The following is a 22,777-nucleotide window of genomic DNA, read 5'->3' as shown; positions in this document are numbered from 1 at the left end:
AAGAAGAGTTAAATTTGACCATTTCCATTGAAAAAAGGAGAATAAACTTACTATTGTATGAGGAGCACGGCAACGACTTTTTGTTGGAATGTGATTCAAACTAAATTAACTTGAAAGACAAAAATAATACTTTTTAAAAACCTAATCTCTTTTCTCATGAAAATTTGAAGTTATGAAAAATGCTTTGTTTTTTATGTTTTTAATCATGAAAATCCATAATTGAGATAATATTCAACATATAATAATCTAAGAAATAGAAAAAAAAATGCACTACAAATTTTTTCCTTCTTGGCCGGCCCCGTGGCTTAGCGGTTAAGTGCGTGCACTCCGATGCAGGTGGCCCGGGTTCGGATCCCGGGCGCGCACCGACGCACTGCTTCTCCGGCCATGCTGAGGCCGCGTCCCACATACAGCAACTAGAAGAATGTGCAACTATGACATACAACTATCGCCTGGGGCTTTAGGGGAAAAATAAATAAATAAAAAATTTAAAAAAAAAAAAAAAAAAAAAAAAAAAATTTTTTCCTTCTGACTTTCTGTAAGATTTCATTTCCTTATCAATATCCAATCAACATAGAACTCAATAAAGACGAGAACTGAAGGAACATATGGTTAACAAAAAGTCTTTTCTGGAGGAACTAAACTGCTCTCTGACTTGGATGCGGAAAATATTTTGGAAGACAGGGTGGCAATTTCTAGTAGATGGGATACAAAAGTAGATAGCACTAATAAATACCATCTCTCTTAAAGTTTTGTGGCCTTTTCCTTGTCCCCAGGGGCTGGGAACACAAGAAGAATTAAAATGTCTTTGACAAGATATATGAATTTTCTATTTTCCCTTCCTTTTATATTCATAACCTAAAAACTTTTATAATTAGTCTGCGAATGCCTCACTTACTAAATTTTCAACTTATGTGAAAGGATTCATTTGGGTGCTATGTAATCTTTAAGATTCAATTTATCAACTTAAGCTAATTAAACTCGCTTTGTCATGCTTCCTAGGCTTCTTGGAATTCAAATTAAGAATTTGATATCACATCTTTAATAGGTAATGAACACTTTGTGACATTTGTTTCTTCTAATTAGTTATTAAAAATTGTATAAGAATTACTTATTGTTTGAAGAATTCTCTTTACTCTAACAGAATTAATTAACTGACCATTATTTCAGCTAGCCAATGATTTTTGAGCCCAAAAAGTCACTTCAAAAATGATCTACATCAACTGTTCTATTCTCTTGCTACTTTTAATTTCTCATTGGTGTAGTCAAATCTTGGTGTATTACCCCTCTGGTAGCTAGACACAATTGAGACACACACACACAATATATATATACATCAAACTGTGCTCTCAGGACAAGCTGTTGAGCATTTGCAGTTGATTAAAATCTCCCATTGACATGAGCACATTTTAAGGATTTTAAAGTAATCAGAGAAAATTTTATGAGAAACGGCCCTTGAGAAATGGGTAGAAAATAGAGCAATGGAAAGGAGAAGGAGAACACTTAGAGTCATGAGTGCGAAATGGAAGGAAAATATCTCTTCCATATGAACAGGTTATGTCCACACGCTAGTGACTCAAAAGGAATGAGAGTGAGTAAATGGGAAAGGCTTTTTCTTCCTCCTAACATTTTTACCCTACACTTATGATTGCTCTTTTGGCCCTGAACATATTTTGACTTAAAGGATATCCTGAGTACTAGTATGTTAACCATAATTATGAAAATATTGATAACATCTCATGAAAAAAAATTTTCCTGACTGAACTTTTCTAAATCTATTAAATTTTGTGATCCATATTCACATAGCAATTAAAATATTTCCTTTTTTATTTTTTTAAATATTTTAATTGAGACTATTATTTTTTGTTTATTTTTTGTTTGTTTGCAGGGAAGATTTGATTGATGAATTATTTCTTATCTATACCAAATTTTGCAGATTACAGCTTTACCATTGTGATTTTTGTTTATGGGTTAAGTGAAAAAAAATGTGATGATTTTGTGAGTGAGGTAGAGAAGAAAAGAAGCAAAGCTACAAGGTGATGGAAAGGAGAAGAGAGAGAAAGAGTGAGAGAATAAGACAGAACAGAAAGATCTAGAAAGAGAAACATAGGAAGAAAGACAAGAGACAGGTGTCAATGATCTCATTTTATGGCCCATTAAGCCCGGAAATATATGGCCAAGTAACAAAATCATAGTAACAATAAAGTCAAAGCAATGGGGCTAAAATGTCCTTTTATATAGCTAAACAGAAAATTCATCTATGGGATATAAGTGGAATATAGATTGTGGAAGATCTAAATATATCAGATAATGAATTTGTATATTATGCTGTTGGTCAGTGTTTTGCCAAAGGATGTTCCATAGAGACTTTATGATCTATGAAAAAAGGTTTACTTAAGTTTAGGAAATACTGCATATTATGTCTCCCTTTGAAAGCTTTACAATACATATCAGCATATTAACATCTCTAAGAAATGTTATAAATAAAATAAAACTTTCTGAGAAAATAACCTTGGTAAGAATTCTTTAAATTATTATTTACCAATCTTATTTAAAGACAGAATACTTTGTGTGTGTGTGTGTTTGTGTGTGTGTCTGTGTGTAAAACCCTATTTGCATCCTGTGGAATATACTTTGGAAAGATAGGCAATGGTGAGCCACAGTTGACTGTATAGGCTGGGAAAGACAAGAGAAGCATAGAGTTTAGGAAGATAAAATCTCAAGTTAGTGTGCTAGATAATGAAGCAGACTAAGACTGAAAACAGGGAAGATAATTAATACACTATGGTAGTAATCAAGTGGGGAGATGAAGTTTGGATTGGTCTGGGGATAGTTGGAATATAAAGATATGGATAAGTGTAAGAGAATTATACCAGCGATTTTCATTATTGCCAGGCCCACAGCCCCTCCTGATGTGGCCACCTTTTAAACCACGCTGCACCACAACTTAATTGAACAAGGGTAGGAATCTGATCCAAGGTGTCTTGTCCGCAAGTGGCCAGCAAATATAACTTCTAAGGTCTGGTAAAAACAGAAGTTAGATCAGATTTCTCTTTCAAGAGTTTAAAATTGTGAAAAGAGAGACTGAGACTTTTAGCAGATAGATACAGGGGTGTGTGTGTTTGTGCACGCGCTTCTGTGTGCGTATGGAGAGAGAGATTATACACAATGCTTACTTCTAATGTTCAATTTGTACTCTGATTTAGATCCAAAATCCAGATTAAGGCTTGTCTGTGTGTGAATTATCAACAACATTGATGTTACAATTTGCAGTGAGTTGTCTTGAAATATTATTCTTCGTGTTTGGTTTTTCCCACTTCCTTGTATGATATTTTTTCACTAGTGAGTCAGAGGTACCCATATTGCCTCAAAGAGAAGTAGGATTTTTTACAATAAGAATGAAAAGAGCAAGAAGTAGTCAACATAGAAGGGAGGACTGAAGGAAGCAGAACACAGAGTTTATGCTGTAACAGTTGAATAGAATAAAGAATACTGAAGAAACAGACCACCTCACATACATACACACATCCAGAGAATACAGATTTATCTGAGCCAGGGAGGTGGGCAGAGGGAGATGGGAAAGAGGAGCTGGGTGGGACATGCCCTTCCAGCAAGTCTTGGAGTGGGAGATGAGAGGGGCTGACCTGGAAGATGAATAACTATGTGGAGAGAAGTGGTGTCCTCATAGGGAGACTGCCCATCACCCTTAGTGGTCAGCAGCAGGGAGTCGTGTGGAAGTCAAGTCAACACGTAGAGACTACTCATCACCTGGACAGACCAGGATGTCTCTGGTGGTGGGGTAGGCCTTCCATTCACAGACACTTACCCACTGCCCACGGAACTTCTAGCTTAAAAGTCCTGCCAGTGACCCAAGAGTTTGCTGAGTCCTATCTAGAATGACATTCATAGGCCTCTTGAATTGGCAGATGAGGATCTTCAACACCCAGAGAGGCAGTAATTGTGAGAAAGGAGAGCCCTAGTGCTATATCCTACCCCTGTTAAACATTAACTATAATGGGTTTTCTATAAAAATTTTATTATGAAATTTCATACTTTTATGAACCTAAGTATAAAAAGTCAAATTGAACATAGTTTTGTTGTCTCCATGTACTTAAACTAATTAGAATGGAAATAAAATTACATGAAAATAAAAACCTCTCCAACTTTAATGACAGCACATTTCTTTGTTTATTCCAAAACCCTGAGGACCACCTATGTAGGAGAAATTGAAAACTAAATGAAAATATTCTATATTCCATGCCTAGCAATTTAATTTTTAAGCCTTTATAACACTACAAATGCTCAACTATTATTTTTATATTTTAGCTTAGAATGATTTTTCCAACAAGGATTCCAGTAACAGTAAATCTGATGTTTATAGTCTCAATTTGTTTTTTGGTTCCTATGCTATCTCTACATGAGTTCTTGTTAACAGTTCCTTCATCTGAGTTCTCTCTCTGTTCTTGGTACCAATGTTTGCTGGGGGCTATATTTCTAGACCCTATGGTGTAATTCTACCTTCTTACAATGTAATTCTCCACTCTGAAACAATATTTTGATTTTGTCTGTTTGATTTTTTACGTGTTTACAATTTTCTGTTACTTCAAGAGAGTTTTGTAGATTAAACATGGTGCTCCTTTCCACTTAGTTCATCAAGGTGTCCTCCCTTCGTACAGTAGTCAGATATGTCTGCATCATTAGCAATCTGCCCCTATAGGTGAGGTGATCATGGTTTCTGAACTAAGAATTACGATGCATAATTTAACAAATAAAGGGTTCTGATAAATGGCATAAAGACCGCATTCTTTCTAGATGGAAGCCTCAAATGCAACTGGTCCACTCTTTTCACTAGCCAAAAGTAGGATACGGATGTTAAACTTTAGTCTTTTTGTTTTTTTAACATTGGGTTGTGGTTGGTATAATCTCTCCCAAAAATTTAACTTTGGGTCACTTCTAGGCCTCAATTAATCTCTGAATTGAGCACTTATTTATTCAACATATATTTGATAAGCAACTACAATATGTTAGTTCCTTAACTTCAGTTATAAGCCGAAGATAGAATTGGGAACAAAACACTGAAGCCTGCATTCTGGTAGGGAAGAGAGACTTTCATCAAAGCATCATATAATATTATCACTTCAGCCCATCCCATTTCTTTTCTCTCCTTCTTGGCTTTCCTGATTATTCTCCCTTGATTTCTCTCCTATCCCAAAAACTCTCTCACAGGCTCTTTTTTTCTCCACCCATTTCCTAGAATTTTTGTGCTCAACCTTTATATCCTGCCACTCCACACCCTCTTCCTGAGGGAGTCAACATACCTCATAGCATCAACTTTTACCTACATGCTGAGGATTCAAAATATTTTCTCTCCTTCCCAGATGTGTCTACTCCCCTGCCCCACCCTGTAGGAACCACTAAGTCTCCAACCAAAGCTTGGGATCCATCTCCTCATCCCAACCCCACTTTCATTGAATGTACACTCCAATAATACCTTAATCATCTCTCTTCTTCCCATTTAACTCCCCCTCATCACTTATTCCACAATAATATTTCTAGAGTGCAAAAATGATGGTACCATTTATATCTAAAAGCCCCTAATGGTATCCAAAGAGGCGATCTAAGGACCTCAGTATGGCACAGGAGGTCCTTAGGGAGTGACACACAGCTAGGATCATTTCTTCTTTTTCTCCACGTGCTCAACTTCTTCATCTTCAAAAACATGCCATTGGCTTTCATAATGCTATTCCTTCCTACAGGCCATTCTGCTCAAAATATTCTGCCTCCTTCTTTCATTCAACATTTAAGGCTCAATTCAAATAGTCCCACCTCAGTGAAACTCCTGAGACTTCTAGGCAGTCAGTCACCCTTTTGTTATACCAGTGCCCTAATGATACACTTATATTAAAACATCCATCACAGGGCATTATGAGTTTACAATGTCACTTATCTTGATAATCTCAGCATATAGCAAAAAAGCTGGAAAAATAATAGATGTTGAATTAATATTTATTGAATGTTGTTGAATAAAAGAAGGCCTCTGCAGTGTGTGTATGTGTGTGTGTGTGTGTAGGTATTTTACAGCACAAGCTACTTTGGAAGAATGGGCATTTCCATTCTCATCCTTTGGATGGAGAGTAAGGAACAGGGAAGAAGAGAGGAAGTATTGAGTAGGACAATTTTTACAGAAGTAGAAAGTAAAAATCTTAAATAGAACCTGCCTATTTACTGATGATATGTCAAATAGAATAAGGGGTTATCAATCCTAAATTTGGAATTGGGCCTTATCTGTTTTGATGGATTTAGGATTAGATTTGTTCATCAGTGACAGAAAATCATAACAGTTTGGGTATAAACAATTTTGAAGTCTATCCATTCTCTTATAAAAGGCCAGGCTGTACAGCACTTCACAGTGTCAGTAGCGATGTCTCCTTCTGTTTCATTGCTCTGTCACATGTAGCTTCAACTTCATGATCCAAAGCAGCACGTGTATATTCCAAGAAGCAAGACAGAAGAAGGAGCAAGGACACAGAGCACAAAGATTATGTGACATAATCTCCTAAGAAGGCTCCCAGATGCCACATAACTCTTCCACTTGTGTTCTACAACCTAATTCTGTGGCCAAAGGGAGGCTAGGAAATGTAGTCTTTATTCTGGTCTGCCATGTTTCCAGCTAAAAATTCTGTTGCTGTAGAAGGGGAGAAGAACGGATATGGACTGATAAAGATTTGATTTTGTCTCTTTGTATTTCAGGACTTGTCCAAAATATTGTAGAAGATAATTAGCACACTATACTCAACAAATATTTGTTATTATTGCTCTTGCTATCCACTGTGACATCATTGGCCAGTTCTCCTACATCCAGGCAAACTGGATACCTCTACTCAAATGACTTTCTAGCTATATGTTAGAACATTGGATAGTACAGCCTCCATTAGGCCCTGAATATTACCTGAACTGTACCCTGAAGCTGTTAGAATAATAATGACTAAATTTCTAATGGCCAACAGATACTCTTAGAGTTGTCTAACATCACCAGAGAGTTGCTGTGGTACCAGTTGATTTGATTAAATGTTGTTTGGTGTTACAGCTTCACTGTTTACGTGAGAGAGATGAACTCAATCATAACTTCTTAAATCCCAAGGCCTCAGGGAATGTCCATGTCACAGAAACTTCTTGAACTTTAATCCCAAAATGATTGACCACACCATTCTACATTGCTGCACCCAAACTAACATTAAGTCCTCATATTTATAGTGGGGTATAAAATATTATTATACTTTCTTGACTTGATAATGCTTGTGTTTTTTCACTTCCTCTACAAGGAGCTAAAATTTATAGAGTGAGCTCTTGGTAGGTGAGTCATTTGGGAGAGCTATGGGGCATTTCATCTATAAGACAGGACCAAGGCTACTAGCAGACAAGATAACTTTCCTGCTTACTTGTTTGCCAGAAATCATTGTGCACAGTTTCCCACCCAGATTATTAAGAGCATGCTATATAGGTCCTAAGGAATTGCTTCCTTGTTCTCTGTAACCTTAACTGTAGTGATCACAGTATTAAATGTTATAAAGTAGTCCTGGAGTTTTATTAATGAACCCATCAGCTAAATTACAGTGATCATTAAAACTGCCAGTTACTGTCAAAATGTTTTGACTATTAAATTCAGAGAGATTAATCATTCTTTTAAATATGCTCTGTTGGCAACCTGATTCTTTTTTCTGGTCCAAGATGTCATTTAGCAAAGCTTCTGTTTCTTCCATTTTTGCGGGCTGGTAATTAAATGAAGGACAAGTGGTAGAACCAAGTCTTTTAGGAAATTTTTTAAACGAGAGGAGTTAATGATCCATTCTTTAAGCATTAGAAGCTGAAGGTGAGTCACGAAAGCTAATGACATTTGTGATCAGTATCAGCAAAAAGCATGAAGTAATCGGTTAGAGCAGAGGAACAGACGCAAAAAGCAACTCAGACAGGGACATACATTTCAGAGGGTGCGAAGTTCTGCCACCAAATCACCCGTGACATCTGTCCAAAAGAAAAGGAATTTTCAAAATGTTATAAAGTGATAACAGTCAGAAGATGTTCGATAAGCTGAAGGAGGAAGAAAATATTGACTGAGAGAGACGGTTTTGTTACAAAATTGACAGGGACCTCAAGATATGTCTGACAGTGATTGAATCGGGTTAAATAAAGTGACACATCTTGCTGCCTTGCTTCTTTTTGTGACCAAAATTGTGTCATTTTTACTTGCTTCTGCCCCATCTCTCACCATTGCCATAAAATCTGTGATGCTTGCTTTAATTTTTTTGAAGCATTACCAAGATCTATTTTTAACATCTAAAGAATTGTATAAAGTGACTACTCAAGCACTTGCTAGAGTGATAAGAACTACTATTTCCTTAAAGGAAAAAAAAAAATCTTCAATTTCTCAGCAGCAGAATCTGGGCCCCAATTAGGGAACTGATTTATATAAAGTAAGGACAATGTGTTGCCCTTTCTGGTGTCAAAATCTACCGCTCATCCTAATTGTCAAACTGACAAAGTGTTCTCTAGTTGCCTCTTTCTGCCCACCTCTGATGAGACAAGTGATATATTTAAATAAAAATAACGTTTTTTAGCCATCTATGTTTCCCATTTTAAAGAAATTTTAAGGAGGTCAATGAACTTGGAACAAAAATATACTTAGAATTCAAAATCTGAATTCATTTCTGTAACTCATTTGCTTTGATTTTAGAAATCAGAAGGTTAAAGATATAAATGGTTGGACGACTTAGAGCTATTGACATTGGATAGAAAGGCAAAATTGAAGTTCTGATTCAGTAGTCAGCAGAGGTCAAGGCAGGCTATTCTTTCTGACACACTCCGGGTGTTCCCTGAAGGATCTAGAGTGTTATCTTTTGTTTCAGCAATTACAGCTAAGGTCACTGCATTTCCCACTTCCCAGCCCTATCCTTCCTTTCTCATCCTTTGGTTTTTGCCTTGGACTATCCCTAAGCAGGACAGCCAGGTCGTGTTAGACATATTAAGGCATCAATCATATAAAATTTCTCTACTTTTTCTTTCTTCCTTCAGCTTCCAACTCCAACTTTGAGCAACAAGAAGAGAATTCACATTTACCTAATGCATCCTATGAACTGGTGGTGGGCTCAACACTTTATGCTTCTAATTTCATTTAATTTTTTCCACAACAATGCTATTTTCCCTATTTTACAGATGAAGATATCTAGACTCATAAATGTTAAGTAATCTTCTCAAGGTCACAGGATGAGAAAATGGGAAAGTTGGGCTGCCCAATTCTTTCCACTCAGTACGTCATACTATGCCTGTCTCACCTGGACGTAAGAGTTATTTGAGGTTTAGATTGGAGAAATAAGGGGCTAACGGTGATGCTAAAATGTATGAAGCATTACTGACTTACCAACTTGTCAACACTCTGATATACAAGCAGAACAAACTTTCTATAATGGAAAGTTAAGAAATCTAATTTTATTACAAGTATTCAGATCTATATTTGGCATGAAGACAATTTATTAGGTAGTAATTCTGTCACAGTGTGCAACTGATATATATTATAAATCACTTGAAGTTTTTGTAGGCCAATTATAAACTTTATATTCCATTTTCAATACACTTGATGTGTATTTTAAAAGGCATTTGCAGAATATTTATCTCCTTTAAAACATTCTGGTCAATATTCAAGGTAGTTTTATAATCTTCATAAATATTTGGAAACATCTCATGTTAGCCCTCATCCTGTTGAGTACCTCATTGAGATTCAGACACAAGCATTTCTTTGACTGGAAATTGTCATATACTACAGTTAATGATGCATTACAATACCTCAAGTCAGTACTTTACACGATTACTCAGCATTTAGAAACTACAACTATGCTCACTTAATTTTACTAGTTTTTCACTGTAAGAGAAATACAACCTAATGTGATTTTGCATTCATTCATTCACAAAATTCATTTAATCAAGAGTTATTCATTCAGGAATTTATTCAATAACCATTATGACACTAAAGAACACCCCTTCTGTGTAAGGTTTACCTATTTTGCAAGATAATATTTTAATGTTGTTTGTTGTTTATAAGTATCTTCCCTTTTATATCAAGAGATTTCTTTTTTTGTTTTTGATTTATTGTTTTTTGTTGTTAACTTGAACCCATGGTAGAACAAGTGGATTTTTGTCCCTCTTGTATACTCTACTTTGTTGGAGGAGGGGGTTTGGGGAAAGACTTCATAAAAGAAGTTTTAATCTTGAGTAGGAGTTCATCAAGAAAAAATAATTGGAAATCTACTATAAAAATCCAGACACTTGAGCTGAATCACTGACACGAAGTTGTCAGTAAGACACAGCAAAGGTTTAGCCAATACCTTTTCTGTGTGTTGGAGTGAGTGGGTGCAGGTACTGGAGCTGAGGATATAAGGTCAGAGCCTATAGGGCCCTCAATATTCCTCAGCTGACTGGTATTACTGGAGACCTAAACATTAGACAACCCTAGATCTAGAATGCAAGTTCCATGAGAGTGAAGAGAACAATTTCTGACACATAGCAGGCTCTCTATAAAAAATGATGCATAAATGCCCTGATGGTTTGGCATAAGAATTGGAAAGCACTCAGAAGCTCTTCTATTTTGTTGTTGGGGCACATCTAGATTCTTTCCTACCTGTCCTCCTAGTTCATGTCCAAAGAGGAAGGGAACTGACACTGATGGGTGAGGGCTTAGGGGTGTTTATTGGGCCAATGAGCTAAAACTGCCCCTCTAAGTAGACAGCCTTTCTAAGAGGAGTAGACTCCTCTTTCCCTGAGGGTGCCTATATTTCTCTTTCTTCTTTCATGAGGCTGATGTGGCAATAGACCTTAGAAGAGGCTCTACCTTGGCAGGTGATCTGAGAAGGCTCTAGTCGGAAGGAAAAAACTCTTTATCCTTCTGTCCTTATTCTATTTGTCCTTGCATTGTGTGTCTTAAACTTCAGAGTATTTCTGTAAGGGATGAGCCAAGAGGCAGGGTATAAAGAACTTCTAAAGTAGCCTCACGGTACAGGCTTGCTCTTTAGAACACATAATTTGGAACCAAATTCTTTCTTTGCCTGGTCTTGTGTCTACATGGATCTTATGAGAGTGACCGCTAATTGAGACCCTAGATTCAAATCAAATACCAATTCATGACCCCCATGGTAGACTTGGTGAGAATAAACTATAAGGGGGTGTTATATGGACCAGACTGAGGCAGGAAAGGCATTTCCAATGACTAGGATGAGAGACAAACATTACCAGAAGGAAAGTTGAGGTCAAAAATCCAGAAGAAGGGCCAACCCCGTGGTGTAGTGATTAAGTTTGCATGCTTCATTTCAGTGGCCTGGTGTTCACGGGTTCGGATCCAGGCGCGGACCTACACATCGCTTGTCACGCCATGCTGTGGTGGCATCCCACGTATAAAATAGAGGAAGATGGGCACAGATGTTGGCTCAGGGACAATCTTCCTCAGCAGAAAGAAGAGGATCAGCAACAGATGTTAGCTCAGGGCTAACCTTCCTCACCAAAAAAAAAAAAAGAAAGAAAGAAAATCCAAAAGAATATGGTTAACTGCATCAAACTGAAGAAGTAAAGAGAGAAAAAGAAATCGTAAATTAAGAATGAGAATGGGCATGGTGAATGGGAAACCTGTGGAACAGATCAAAGTGCAAAGTAAGTCTTAGAACCCTAAGCATGCAAGGATTCACTGCATGTATGAGAAGCCCATGCCTGCTGCTTACATAGAGCTGGCTTCCAGGAGTTCAAAGATTTCAGATGAACATTTCTAGTTCCTCCTTCATTCTTTAGTACTGAATTTGGGAGTCAACCCCCACCCCCACTCCCACAAACACACATGCACAGAATACTGAAACTGTGAGTACTTTGTGCTAGTAAGTTCCTGAGGTAATCGGGGAAACAAAATTTTCAGGTTCTGGGCTATCCTGTAGCATAATATTGTTCTCTCTGCTTATGTATTTCACATGTATGTTAGGTACTAATAAATATTACTCTTTTCATGATTGTGTTTTATTTAAATTTCCTCACTGTGAAATTTATAGTCCAGAAATATCAGATTACTTGTAATCACTCCCAACATATACATACACACACACACACACACACACACACACACACGGTTATAAACTCATCAAGGTCAAAGATTGTGTGACTTACTCATTTTTATATTCCCAACGCCCAGCATAGTATTCAGTACATGTTCAATAAAATGAGTTAAACTTCTTGTGAAATGGGTAAAGGCAGAACAGCTGTATGAGTAGAGAAAGACAGCCCAAAAAAGCATGTAACTATTACTTCCTAATGATTAGTTCATAGGAAGTATAAACCATCAAGGCATACCAATTTCAGTTCCTTCGTCTCTACAAAGTCGACAGAAAATGGCCCCAGTAACAGATATAAGAGAGCTTCCCCTGAGATTTCACAGTAAGAAAGCAAAGTTGTTTGGGAGTCATCTCCATTTTCTTAATACCATTTTTTTTTGGTAAGTAAATCTCATTGCAACCTTTATTCCCATCATCCAAATCCTCACCATTTCTTTACCTTTCCCCCGTTGTCTGTTTTCATCTCATTTACATTGTTGTTTCTCTATTAAATTTTCTCTCTCAGTTTCTTTAATTTACAATTTTCAGCACTTAGACTCACCCTGACTTCTACTCGAGCTGATTAAGGTTGGAGGATTTCTGTTCATCCATGCTTCACTCTTGTTTTTGCACTCCTCTCATTTGCTCCTTAAATAAATTTACATTACTGCTTACCGTATTTCTGGTTCCCATGTCCTCTCTAGACACATTTAAAAATACCCATAAAATCTTATATATTTAGAAATATTTAGAAATTATTTTTACATATATTTAGAAATTATTTTATTCTTCTAACATTAGCCCACATCTCTATTTTCAACTATGCCCTATTTATACACTTTTTCTTCAACTGGCCATTGTTTTCTGAATTCTGATATTATTGTTGATGTTGTTATCATCCTCCTGACCACTCACCCAAGTAACAGCAAAAGAACATTTAATAAGCACAATTTCCATTTAACTATCCAAAGAGCTCCTATCATTATCAAATGACTCTCGCATGACAAGATTGTGCATATTTCTTTTGACTATATTCTGTTCACATACTACCTGAGGTCCAGCTGCTAATAATAGTCAACATATTATTCCTAGTCAGATCCCATTATAATGAATTCTAAAGAGCTGTTCACACTTCCTCATTGTATTCAAATTTCATTAAACTGGGTTCAGTATTGCTCATATGAAGGAGTCCTACTTCTCACCTTAATCAGCCAAATATCACAGTTTTCTATTCATTAGGGCTGAAGGGACTAAACCATAATAGTCTCCTTTCTAAAGTTTAAGGACTCAGCTGACAGGTAGACTTGAGTTAGGATTGTCAGATTTAGCAAATAAAAATACAGAATGCCAAGTAAAATTAGAATTTCAGATAAACTACAACTAATTTTTTTTAGTTTAAGTGTAACCCATATGATATTTAGAATATGCGTATACTAAAAAAATCATTTGTTTATCTGCAATTCAAATTTAAGTAGTATTGAATATGTTTTAGTATATGTCCTAAATATTTCATAGATATACTAAAAATTATTTGTTGTTTATCTGAAATTCAAATTTAACTAGGTGTCCTATATTTTTTCTGGCAGCTCTAACTTGGATGTGTTCTCAGATTTGAGTTAGAGGTGAAGTGATTTATGCTGTCTGGAAACGATAATGAGAACACAAAGGAACCCTGAATTTTTTGAGAACTTAAAAATAAGGATAGACATTCACTGATTTGGGATGTTAGATGCAATTTTGCTTCAAGAAAAGTAGAAGACTGTAGAGTTTCCAAAACTTGTTTTGTCCTGTTTGTTAGTGCTTGTGTTTGTGAGTATGTACATACCCCATCTTAAAATCATTGCTTAGTTCCCCGAACAACTTGTTATAATTATAGATCAGTTTCAGTTGGCATATGCTAAATATCTACAATTATCTTTTTCTTTTTCTAAGGGAATATTCTAGGTTGTATACACAGGTTCTGAAGGCGAAAGAATGTTGTGTACTAACTTTACAGAGTTAAGCTGTTTGATGTTGCATGACACACCATGACGTTTTTGGGTCAAGTAGAAGAATCTGTATTTGCTCCCTGACAGATATTACTACAGCCACAGTTCCAGGAGAAACCCATCATTTAGGACTTCAACTTGGCTTCCAAAAAAAGAGACGTATGTAGTTCAGCCAAAAAACTGGGAAAAGGGGAGCAGATCTATTTCTTCAAACTCTTCTGTTACACTGGAATCAACTTTCTGCACTAATTTGCATCAGAAATGTAAGAGCCAATTACTGATATTGGTCACAGTATCTGCTCTCTCATTAGGTTCAGATACAAATTCCAATATATTCTTATTACAGAAAAGCACATACACTTAAATGAGGTATACATAAGATGAAGTTATTTAACTTATTTCTGGAAATTGAAAGGGAGAGTGAAAGGATAGAGAAATCCACTTTTTTGAACTAACACAGATATAATTCTTGGAATTTGTTTAGCAGAATTGGCTCTAGGTGAGAGATGTCACAGATCCCACTGATGTAACAAATAATGTCACGAACATTGATTCATAAAACTAATCTTTAGCTCAAGGGGATCAGAGTTGGGTAAATGGCAAATGCGTCCACTTCAGTGGTGGAGACTCTTCGGAGAAGCTTTTAGCTTAGTTCACACGCTAGTAGAAATGAAAAGAGTTCATGGGACCAGATCAGCAGACAGTCCACAATAACCTATACCTACAAAAATTTCAAATTTCATGCATAAGGCGAAAAAAGAAAAAACATTTTTGTGTGTAATTGGCTGATATTTATTTATGATAGTTATGAATTCTGTGCTTTCAAAATACACAGTTACATTTGCACTCTTAAAGGTGACCGTAACAAATAAATAAGGTGACCATATAATTTATTTTCCAATCCATGAAACTTTCGTCCACGATAAATGCTAAACCAGATAGAATTCCTGACAATAGGCATGAATTGGGACTGTTCTGGGCAAACCTCAGGGTATCCACACTAAGATCTGTGTATATAATAAAAAATAAATAGAAAAAATTGTTTTAAGTCCATATAATGGACAAAACCACAAAGCAATCTGAATAATCATAGCTAACATTTATTTGGTGGTTACTGTGTCCCAAATACTCATTTAATCCTGGCATCAACTTTACAAGCTAAGGAGCCATTTTACCAATTGGTAAATTATGACCCAGGGAGGCTAAGAAATTTCATTAAAGTCACTAAGTTATATAGTATAGAATGAGTATTTGGATCCACACAGTCTACACACACAACTCATACTCCAAGTAATAACATATGCCAATCTAGAATTAACTAAACAACTGAATATTAAGTATAATAATATATTCGATCACAAAGTATAAGGAATTAAACAATAAGTATTCAAAATTTAAGTCCAGACTCCTTTTTAAAGATAATGACTGTATTATTGACACATTATAAGTGTGGCAACTCTCACCGCTGAGAACAAGATACTCAAATTGTAATTCACCCACTGCCCTCACCAGATTCACCTGGGTACTTGCTACAACTAAGATTCTTGAGCCCCACCCCAGGCTTTGTGAAGAATTCCACTTGATTCTTATGCATATAGTGTTTGAGAATATGTTTCCTAGAAAACAGAAGCAAGAGTAAATTGGTGATATTGGATTTATGTTGTTGTTTTGTTTTGCTTTTGTCTTTGTAACCTGTTAATATAGAATTTACCATAACTAAGCACTGACTAGAATGGCTATCTGTAAGTATTCAAAAACAACTACTAATTTAATCTCAGTTAATTAAAAATATTAACTTTTACCCACTAGCTCACTAAATAAGGTTTTCTTATAAAAGTATTTTAAAATTTAATATGAACAAAGTATAATTTGATATAAAAATTAGATACTTAGATAAATCATTTTATGTTATAAAATAACTACTATTGACAACACAGAAGAAATTGTTCTGATTATATATCTGCATTTAAAAAGCTAAAGTTATAGATCACTCTTTTAAACAATATTTGCTTGCTATTTGACAGGCACTATTCTAGGCACTAATGACAAGTCAATAAACCAAATAAGTAAACAAAAAAAAATTACTGCCCACCTAGAGCTTACTGTTAAGTGAGTCTTGTGCTTCCTTGGTCTTAAAATAAATGACCCCTTCTTAACAAACTTGCAGATATGTGAAGAAATAGTATACCAGTAAAAGAAAGTGGCTGCTGTCCATTTCCAGGGGAGCTATAAAAGAAAGTTAGGGTAGGAAAAGTGTAAACTGAATCATTAGAATAAGTTTCCGTAGGGTAAAGACTAAAGGTGAACCTTCGTGTGTGAGCCAGAGGTCAGGTGTACTTAGATATCCTCAGGTTTGAAGGTCTACAGAGATGTGAATCACCCCCTTAATTAGAAGGGATGCCTGAGTTGATGATGGCTAGATCCCTTTATGCCATTTTGATAGACATTCCTAGCCTAGAGAATGGGATAAGCAAGCCCTTTAACAGGAGTTAGAAAGCAGAGAAAGCAGTGAGTTTACTGAGTAAAAGCTCAAAGTAGAAAACCAGTGGGACACCCAGTTACTTCAGCAACAATATGCCAGGACACACAAAATTAGTTTTGGAAGATCCTCTTAAACTTGGTAAATTCCCTACGTTTTATTTCCATTCTGCACTGTTTCCCAACTGTGAACATACAGTAGTAAAACCCATGTAATGAAAGTGCCTGTTTGCTTTTCTTTATAGAAAACAAGGAAAGCTCAAGAAAATCAAGTGGTGGTAAGGCAGCTTTAGAGGAGAGAGGAAAACAAATTGAGTCCTTCAAGCCCGGGTCATGCTGCAAAAAAAGGAAAGAGAACACCAGTAGTTGGCTGAGTCTGAGACATGTGCCTGAGCCCTAACAGAGGAGAGATCTGTTTGTCGTAGTACAAACAATTTATGTTTGACATTGGAAAGGAAGTAATGTTTTAGCCATTCATGAAGGCAAAGAGGTGGACAATTACATTATAATAATGCACTTCTCTATCTTTATTACCTAATACACTGTAAGTCCTTCAAGGGCAGAGATTAACTCTGATTCATTTTTGTTTTCCCATGGCCCAGCATGGTAGTTGACACAAATTAATTACTCATAAAAGTTGATGCAAAATAAGAGAATTAATTATTTAATTAATGGCTTGAATTCCTCTAACAATTTTAGAAAAATAAACCATGTATAGGATTCTTATTATGTAATAGGTACTAGAAAAATATGAATCAGAGTCGTAGAGGAGTTCAGGTTTGATCTGAGTCTTGATCAATATGATGGGGAAAGGGACCTTTTGGGCAGAGATACTAGATTTTGCAATGATGTAGTAGTGATGACAAGTCCTCTGGAGTGTTAAGTGTAAGAAGAATGAGGTGAGGCTGGAAAGGTATGTTGGGGCCAGATGATGAATAATCTTGTATGCCGTGTTAAGAAGTCTGGATTTTAATCAGTGGATCAAGGGAAGCCAGAGAAAGTTTGTAAGAATGGAAATGTGATGTGGGATCTGATTTGTCTTTTGGAAAGTTAGATCTGGCTAACTAGTTTGAATGAAGGACTAAATGGAAACAAAAGAACCAAGTTATGAAGCTACTGGAACAGTTCAGAGAAAAAATAAAATATGCACAAAGAAATGGATAGTAGGCACAAATGTGTAATGTGTTTAAACATATAAAGCAAAAAACATATTTATAACATAATGTATTAAAGCATATAAAACACATTTGACTTACTGATGAATATGACGTGGAGGATATAGAAGAGAGAAGACTCAAGGATGAGTCTTCGTTCTTGGTTTCTGGCTGGGGAGCTGATAGCGCTCTCTTCTTATTGAGAAGGAGGAGGAGGATTCAGCAAGAAAGGCCAGCTATCATTGTGGGAACCTGCTGAGTTTGAGGTGCCTGCAGACATTTGATGGAGATGTTCCTCAGACAATGAGATATTGAGATCTGCAGCTCTGGGAGTGGCTGGTACTGAGATTTATCAGCAAAGAATTAGAAGATGAGTCAAAGGGGAAGAAGCTCATCCTGGGAAAGTGAGTAGAGCTGGAGGAAAGAAGCCTGGAGTGAACTGCAGGTATGTCAACATCCAAGGAGCAAGAGTTGAAGAAGAAACACAGAAATATTGTCAGGGGTCAGTGGGGGAGACATGGGAGAACTTCTTACAGAAGCCAAGGAAACTCAGATTTCAACAGGGGATGGAGTCAGGTGACAATAAGATGACTGGAACCAAAAAATACCATTCTACTGGACAATTTTGAGGAATCTGGTCATATCCTGCAGTGTTTTGAATTGAGAAACCAGATTACAGAATATGGGGAAAAAAATGGTAAAAGGAAATTGGTGCATCACTGCCACTTACTTGGTAGTGAAAAGAAAGTGCAAGATGAGGTGTGCAGCTTAATATGCCAAAATCAAGAAAATGCTCTTTCTCTGGGTGAGTTCGGCTTTCTGTCAGGGACTAGAGAAGGTCTAAATCTGTCCTTGATGCTTACTCCTTATCTTCTTCATTTTTCTGCTTTCTTGGTCACCTTTTGCTACCGAACCAAGGTGAGTCTGCTTCTTGGTGAGTTGAAATCAGAGCCTTCAGCAGAAGTACTTGTCACAAAAAGTAAAGTTTATTTGCCACAAATAAGGAGCCCAGGGGGAAATTATTTCACAAAGCCACGGCTCCCCACGCACAGGTCAACAGGGGCCTTTTATTTTGGGTGGGGAATGAATATTCAAAAGGGAGAGGTGTGTATTTGCTTGTGCAGGCTCAGTTTGAAAACACTTTTCCAGGTACATCCGTGTTATGGTAATAAGGCCTAAGCTCCTCCTGGGCAGAGATCTTAGCATTAAAATGAGGCAAAGGTCATCTCTTGGGCAATTTTCAGCTCATCCGTGGAGGCAAGCTCTTGCAGTGGGTTTTGGACCAGTTCAGGGTGGTTGGTGATTGCATCTCTTAATATAACAAAAAAGAAAAAACAATTGGGAGAAACAGTTAAATGCTTCCAAAACCTCCCTTGAGTTCCTCGGGGCAATTAGTCAGTGACACTTTTCCGTTTTCAGATTCAGCCCCTTCTGTGAGTGTTCCTCATCTCGTGTTCCTGTACCTTCCCATTTGATCTAGGTCAGAAAGAATGAGATCCTCCCAGCACAGGACATGCCTGGCAGCTAGGACAGGTTTGTGGACTTGGGGACTGAAGGGACATAGATGTACTAGCTGCTCCAAAAATTATGTTTTTTTCCCCCATTTTACCCAAATAACAGCATCTCTCTTAAATGCAAAAGAGACCCTAAACTTCAGAGTTCTTCACCCAAACACACAGCAAGCCTAAACTACTTTCATTTTTCTCATTTTGACTTATTTTTGCCTCTGGACACCTTTCTTTATTTGCAACTGATTTACTTAGCCTCTCTCCTTTTATTAGGTATTTCCTAAAATGTTTTGAAAATCCCAAACGACATGCTAAGTTTTTTATTGAGATGAGAAACTAGTAAGTGGATCTTCCCTCACATGCCCCCATTTCCAAATGTATCTCCTTTTAAAGGACCAGGTGGTGTAACTCTAGAGGCCACAAGGATTTTGAAGAAACCATAGGAATTATCCAGGTGGGAAAGGGTAGAATTTACACACTAGTTTAGCCCATACTCAGTCTTGGAAGTCTCATGAAAGACATAAAGTTAATCTCATTGTTAGCTATAGTTTATGAAAAAATTTTAAAAAATATCTATGTTTTAACATATAGCTTATTCGATGTTTATTTTCAAATGGCTCAAAATAACTGAAAGTATTATGATTACTAAAGCAGACTGTTCTTTTTCTTTTCCAGTGTTACCGCCACACTTTGTATTTTTTAAACACTCGCTTTTACGTTAATGTAAATCAGCCAGTGCCTGCTTCACAAAAGATTCCATATTGCTCAGCCCAAAACCATTCTCTGCCAAACACAAGGAGGTGCCTTGCCCTCTGGAGAAACTGACAGACATCAACCGGAGAAAACAGAAAGGCCTCTGTTCTCTGTTCCCGTGTTCCCAGTGCTCTGGCCGGTGAGCCTGCCCACACGTAGACTCACAGCAGGCACGTATCCAAGGCAGGAAGCCTTCCATCTGAGGGTCTTCAAGTCTTGCTGTTGTTCCCAATTCTAGAAAACCACAGGTTCATTTATTTGCAATATGTTTCAAAAATTTAAATGGCGTAAGGAAATGAGGTAGATGGAGCAGTTGGTAACTGGTCCCTTTAAGTTCCTAGTGTTTGTTTCCTTAAGCCTTAACAGTTTCAGTGTGCCTTTTCAGAGAATTCCCATGCCAAGAGAAACATCCAAGTCCCTCCCGCTCAGTGCTTTCTGATTTCTTGTTGAACAGCACCACCTCATGGTTATTGTTTCCTGAATTATTACAAGGGATGACAGAATATTTGATTTCCTATTCTAGCATATTTTATTTTATAACTATGACTAAAACTGACATATATCAAAGCATGGTTTAATATAATAATTTCTCGGATAAAGCTGTTTACATTTACCTATCATCTCATCACCTGCCCTTGAGGCTCATTTTTCTATCCCCTTGAGCACCTAGTACATCTCTTCTATATAGTGGGTGCTATAGGGATGTGGTTAAAGGAAGCTTTCTTTGTCTGTCTCACTATTTTAATGGCGATCTACATAATGATGATTTTTAATTTAATTTTCTTCTGAGCTCTTGCTAGAATTCAGTATCACTCATACAAGTAGATGTATCTAAATGTCTAATCATTTCTTAAAAATACGATGAAAATAGTTTCCTGTCTTTTCTTCCTGTAAAAATCTTAAGCATCATTACTTCTGAAATCCTGATTTCGATTCTTAAAGACAGACTGATTTCTCCTTCTTTTCTTTTCCTTCTTTCAAATAATAATACTACCATTTCTTCCTATAGCATATCCCTCCTTCCACTTGTCTCTGTAGCTAAATCTCTGGTCCACTTTTTATTAAAGTTATGCTGAGGTTACGGCTATGATACTAGCCAACTCTTCTCCAACAGAACTCTCTCCCCTTTATTTCAAAACATACATGCTCTTCTCCTGAATTCCACAATTAAAATTGAAGAAAACAATAAAAATTACCTTTAAAACCATTGGAATCATCATTTTTTCCATCAAAGTTCTCCATATAAGGATAAATATTTGGGTATAAGAATTTTCAACATCATTTTATTTATAATAGTGTAAGACTAGAAGCAAAGTAAATGTCCACCTGACAAGGAGAAAAATGACCCCATTCACAGAAATGTATAAAATATTGTACATTCATACAATGGAATATTAAGCACAATTAAGAATAATGTTTTTGAACAGCAATTAATATAAATGAAAAAAAGCTGAATACAAAAGTATATAGTCAATACAATCCTGTTTTGTGAAATATATGAGCAAAGATCAGAAAGAAACACACAAATTGTGCAGGGGATATGTTGTTAATAATGGGTTTTTTTATATTTTTCAAACTCTTTCCTATATTGTACTGATTTTTTTAATGGATAAATTACTTACATAATAAAATAATAAACTCAACAATTCTTCTTACTCTTTGAATTAAATTAGCATTTAATTCTGAGTTTAAACTATCAGTTCACATAAATTTCAATTTAAAATTTAAAACTTTTCACCTCTATGAATTTACGAAAATTAAATTTAAAGATTTAATTTTAAATGCTTTTTTTCTTGTCTCAAAAGGGAGAGCTACATAAGGGGTTAATATCCAAAATATACAAATAACTCATAGAACTCGATAGCAAAAAAACAAATAACCCAATTAAAAATGGACAAAAGACCTGAAATAAATATTTTTCCAAAGAAGACATACAGATGGCTAGCAGGTACATGAAAAGTTACTCGACATCACTAATCATCAGGGAAATGCAAATCAAAGCCACAATTTCATATCACCTCACACCTGTTAGGATGTCTACTATCAAAAAGACAAAAGAAATGCTGATGAGAATGTGGAGAAAAGGGAACTCTTGTACACTGTCAGTGGGAATGTAAACTGGTGCAGCCACTATGGAAAACAGTATGGAGATTCCTCAAAAAATTAAAAATAGAACTACCATATGATCCAGCAATTCCACAAAACCAATTTCTCAGAGAGATATCTGTACTCCCATGTTCATTGCAGCATTATTCACAATAGCCAAGGTATGGAAACAACCTAAATGTCCATCAGCAGATGAATGAATCAGGAAATTTGGTATATTATATATAACGGAAAATTATGTAGCCTTAAAAAAGACGGAAATCCTGTTATTTGCAACAATGTGAATAGGCCTTGAGGGCTTTATGCTAAGTGAAATAAGCCAGACAAAGAATGATAAATACTACATGGTATCACTTATATGTGCAATTAAAAAAGGAAAAAAAGATGAACTCATAGAAACAGAGAGTAGAGAAATGGTTGCCAGGGGCTTGGGGGGGGGGGGGCGGAGAAACAGAAGCTAGTAAAAGGATACAAATTTTCAGTTATAAGATAAAGTCTGAGGATCGAAGGTATAACATAATGACTATAATTGATAACACTGTATCGTATAAATGAAATTTGATGAGAGTACAACTTGTTCTCACACACAAAAAGGGTAAATATGTGAAATAATGGATGTGTTAATTAACTCAGTGGGGGGAATCCTGTCACAATGTATACATACATCATATCAT

This window comes from Ceratotherium simum, chromosome 4, assembly GCF_057802395.1.
Source record: "Ceratotherium simum simum isolate JZ-2026a chromosome 4, ASM5780239v1, whole genome shotgun sequence".
In the NCBI taxonomy this organism is placed as follows: domain Eukaryota; kingdom Metazoa; phylum Chordata; class Mammalia; order Perissodactyla; family Rhinocerotidae; genus Ceratotherium; species Ceratotherium simum.
This window is presented reverse-complemented; position numbering follows the sequence as displayed.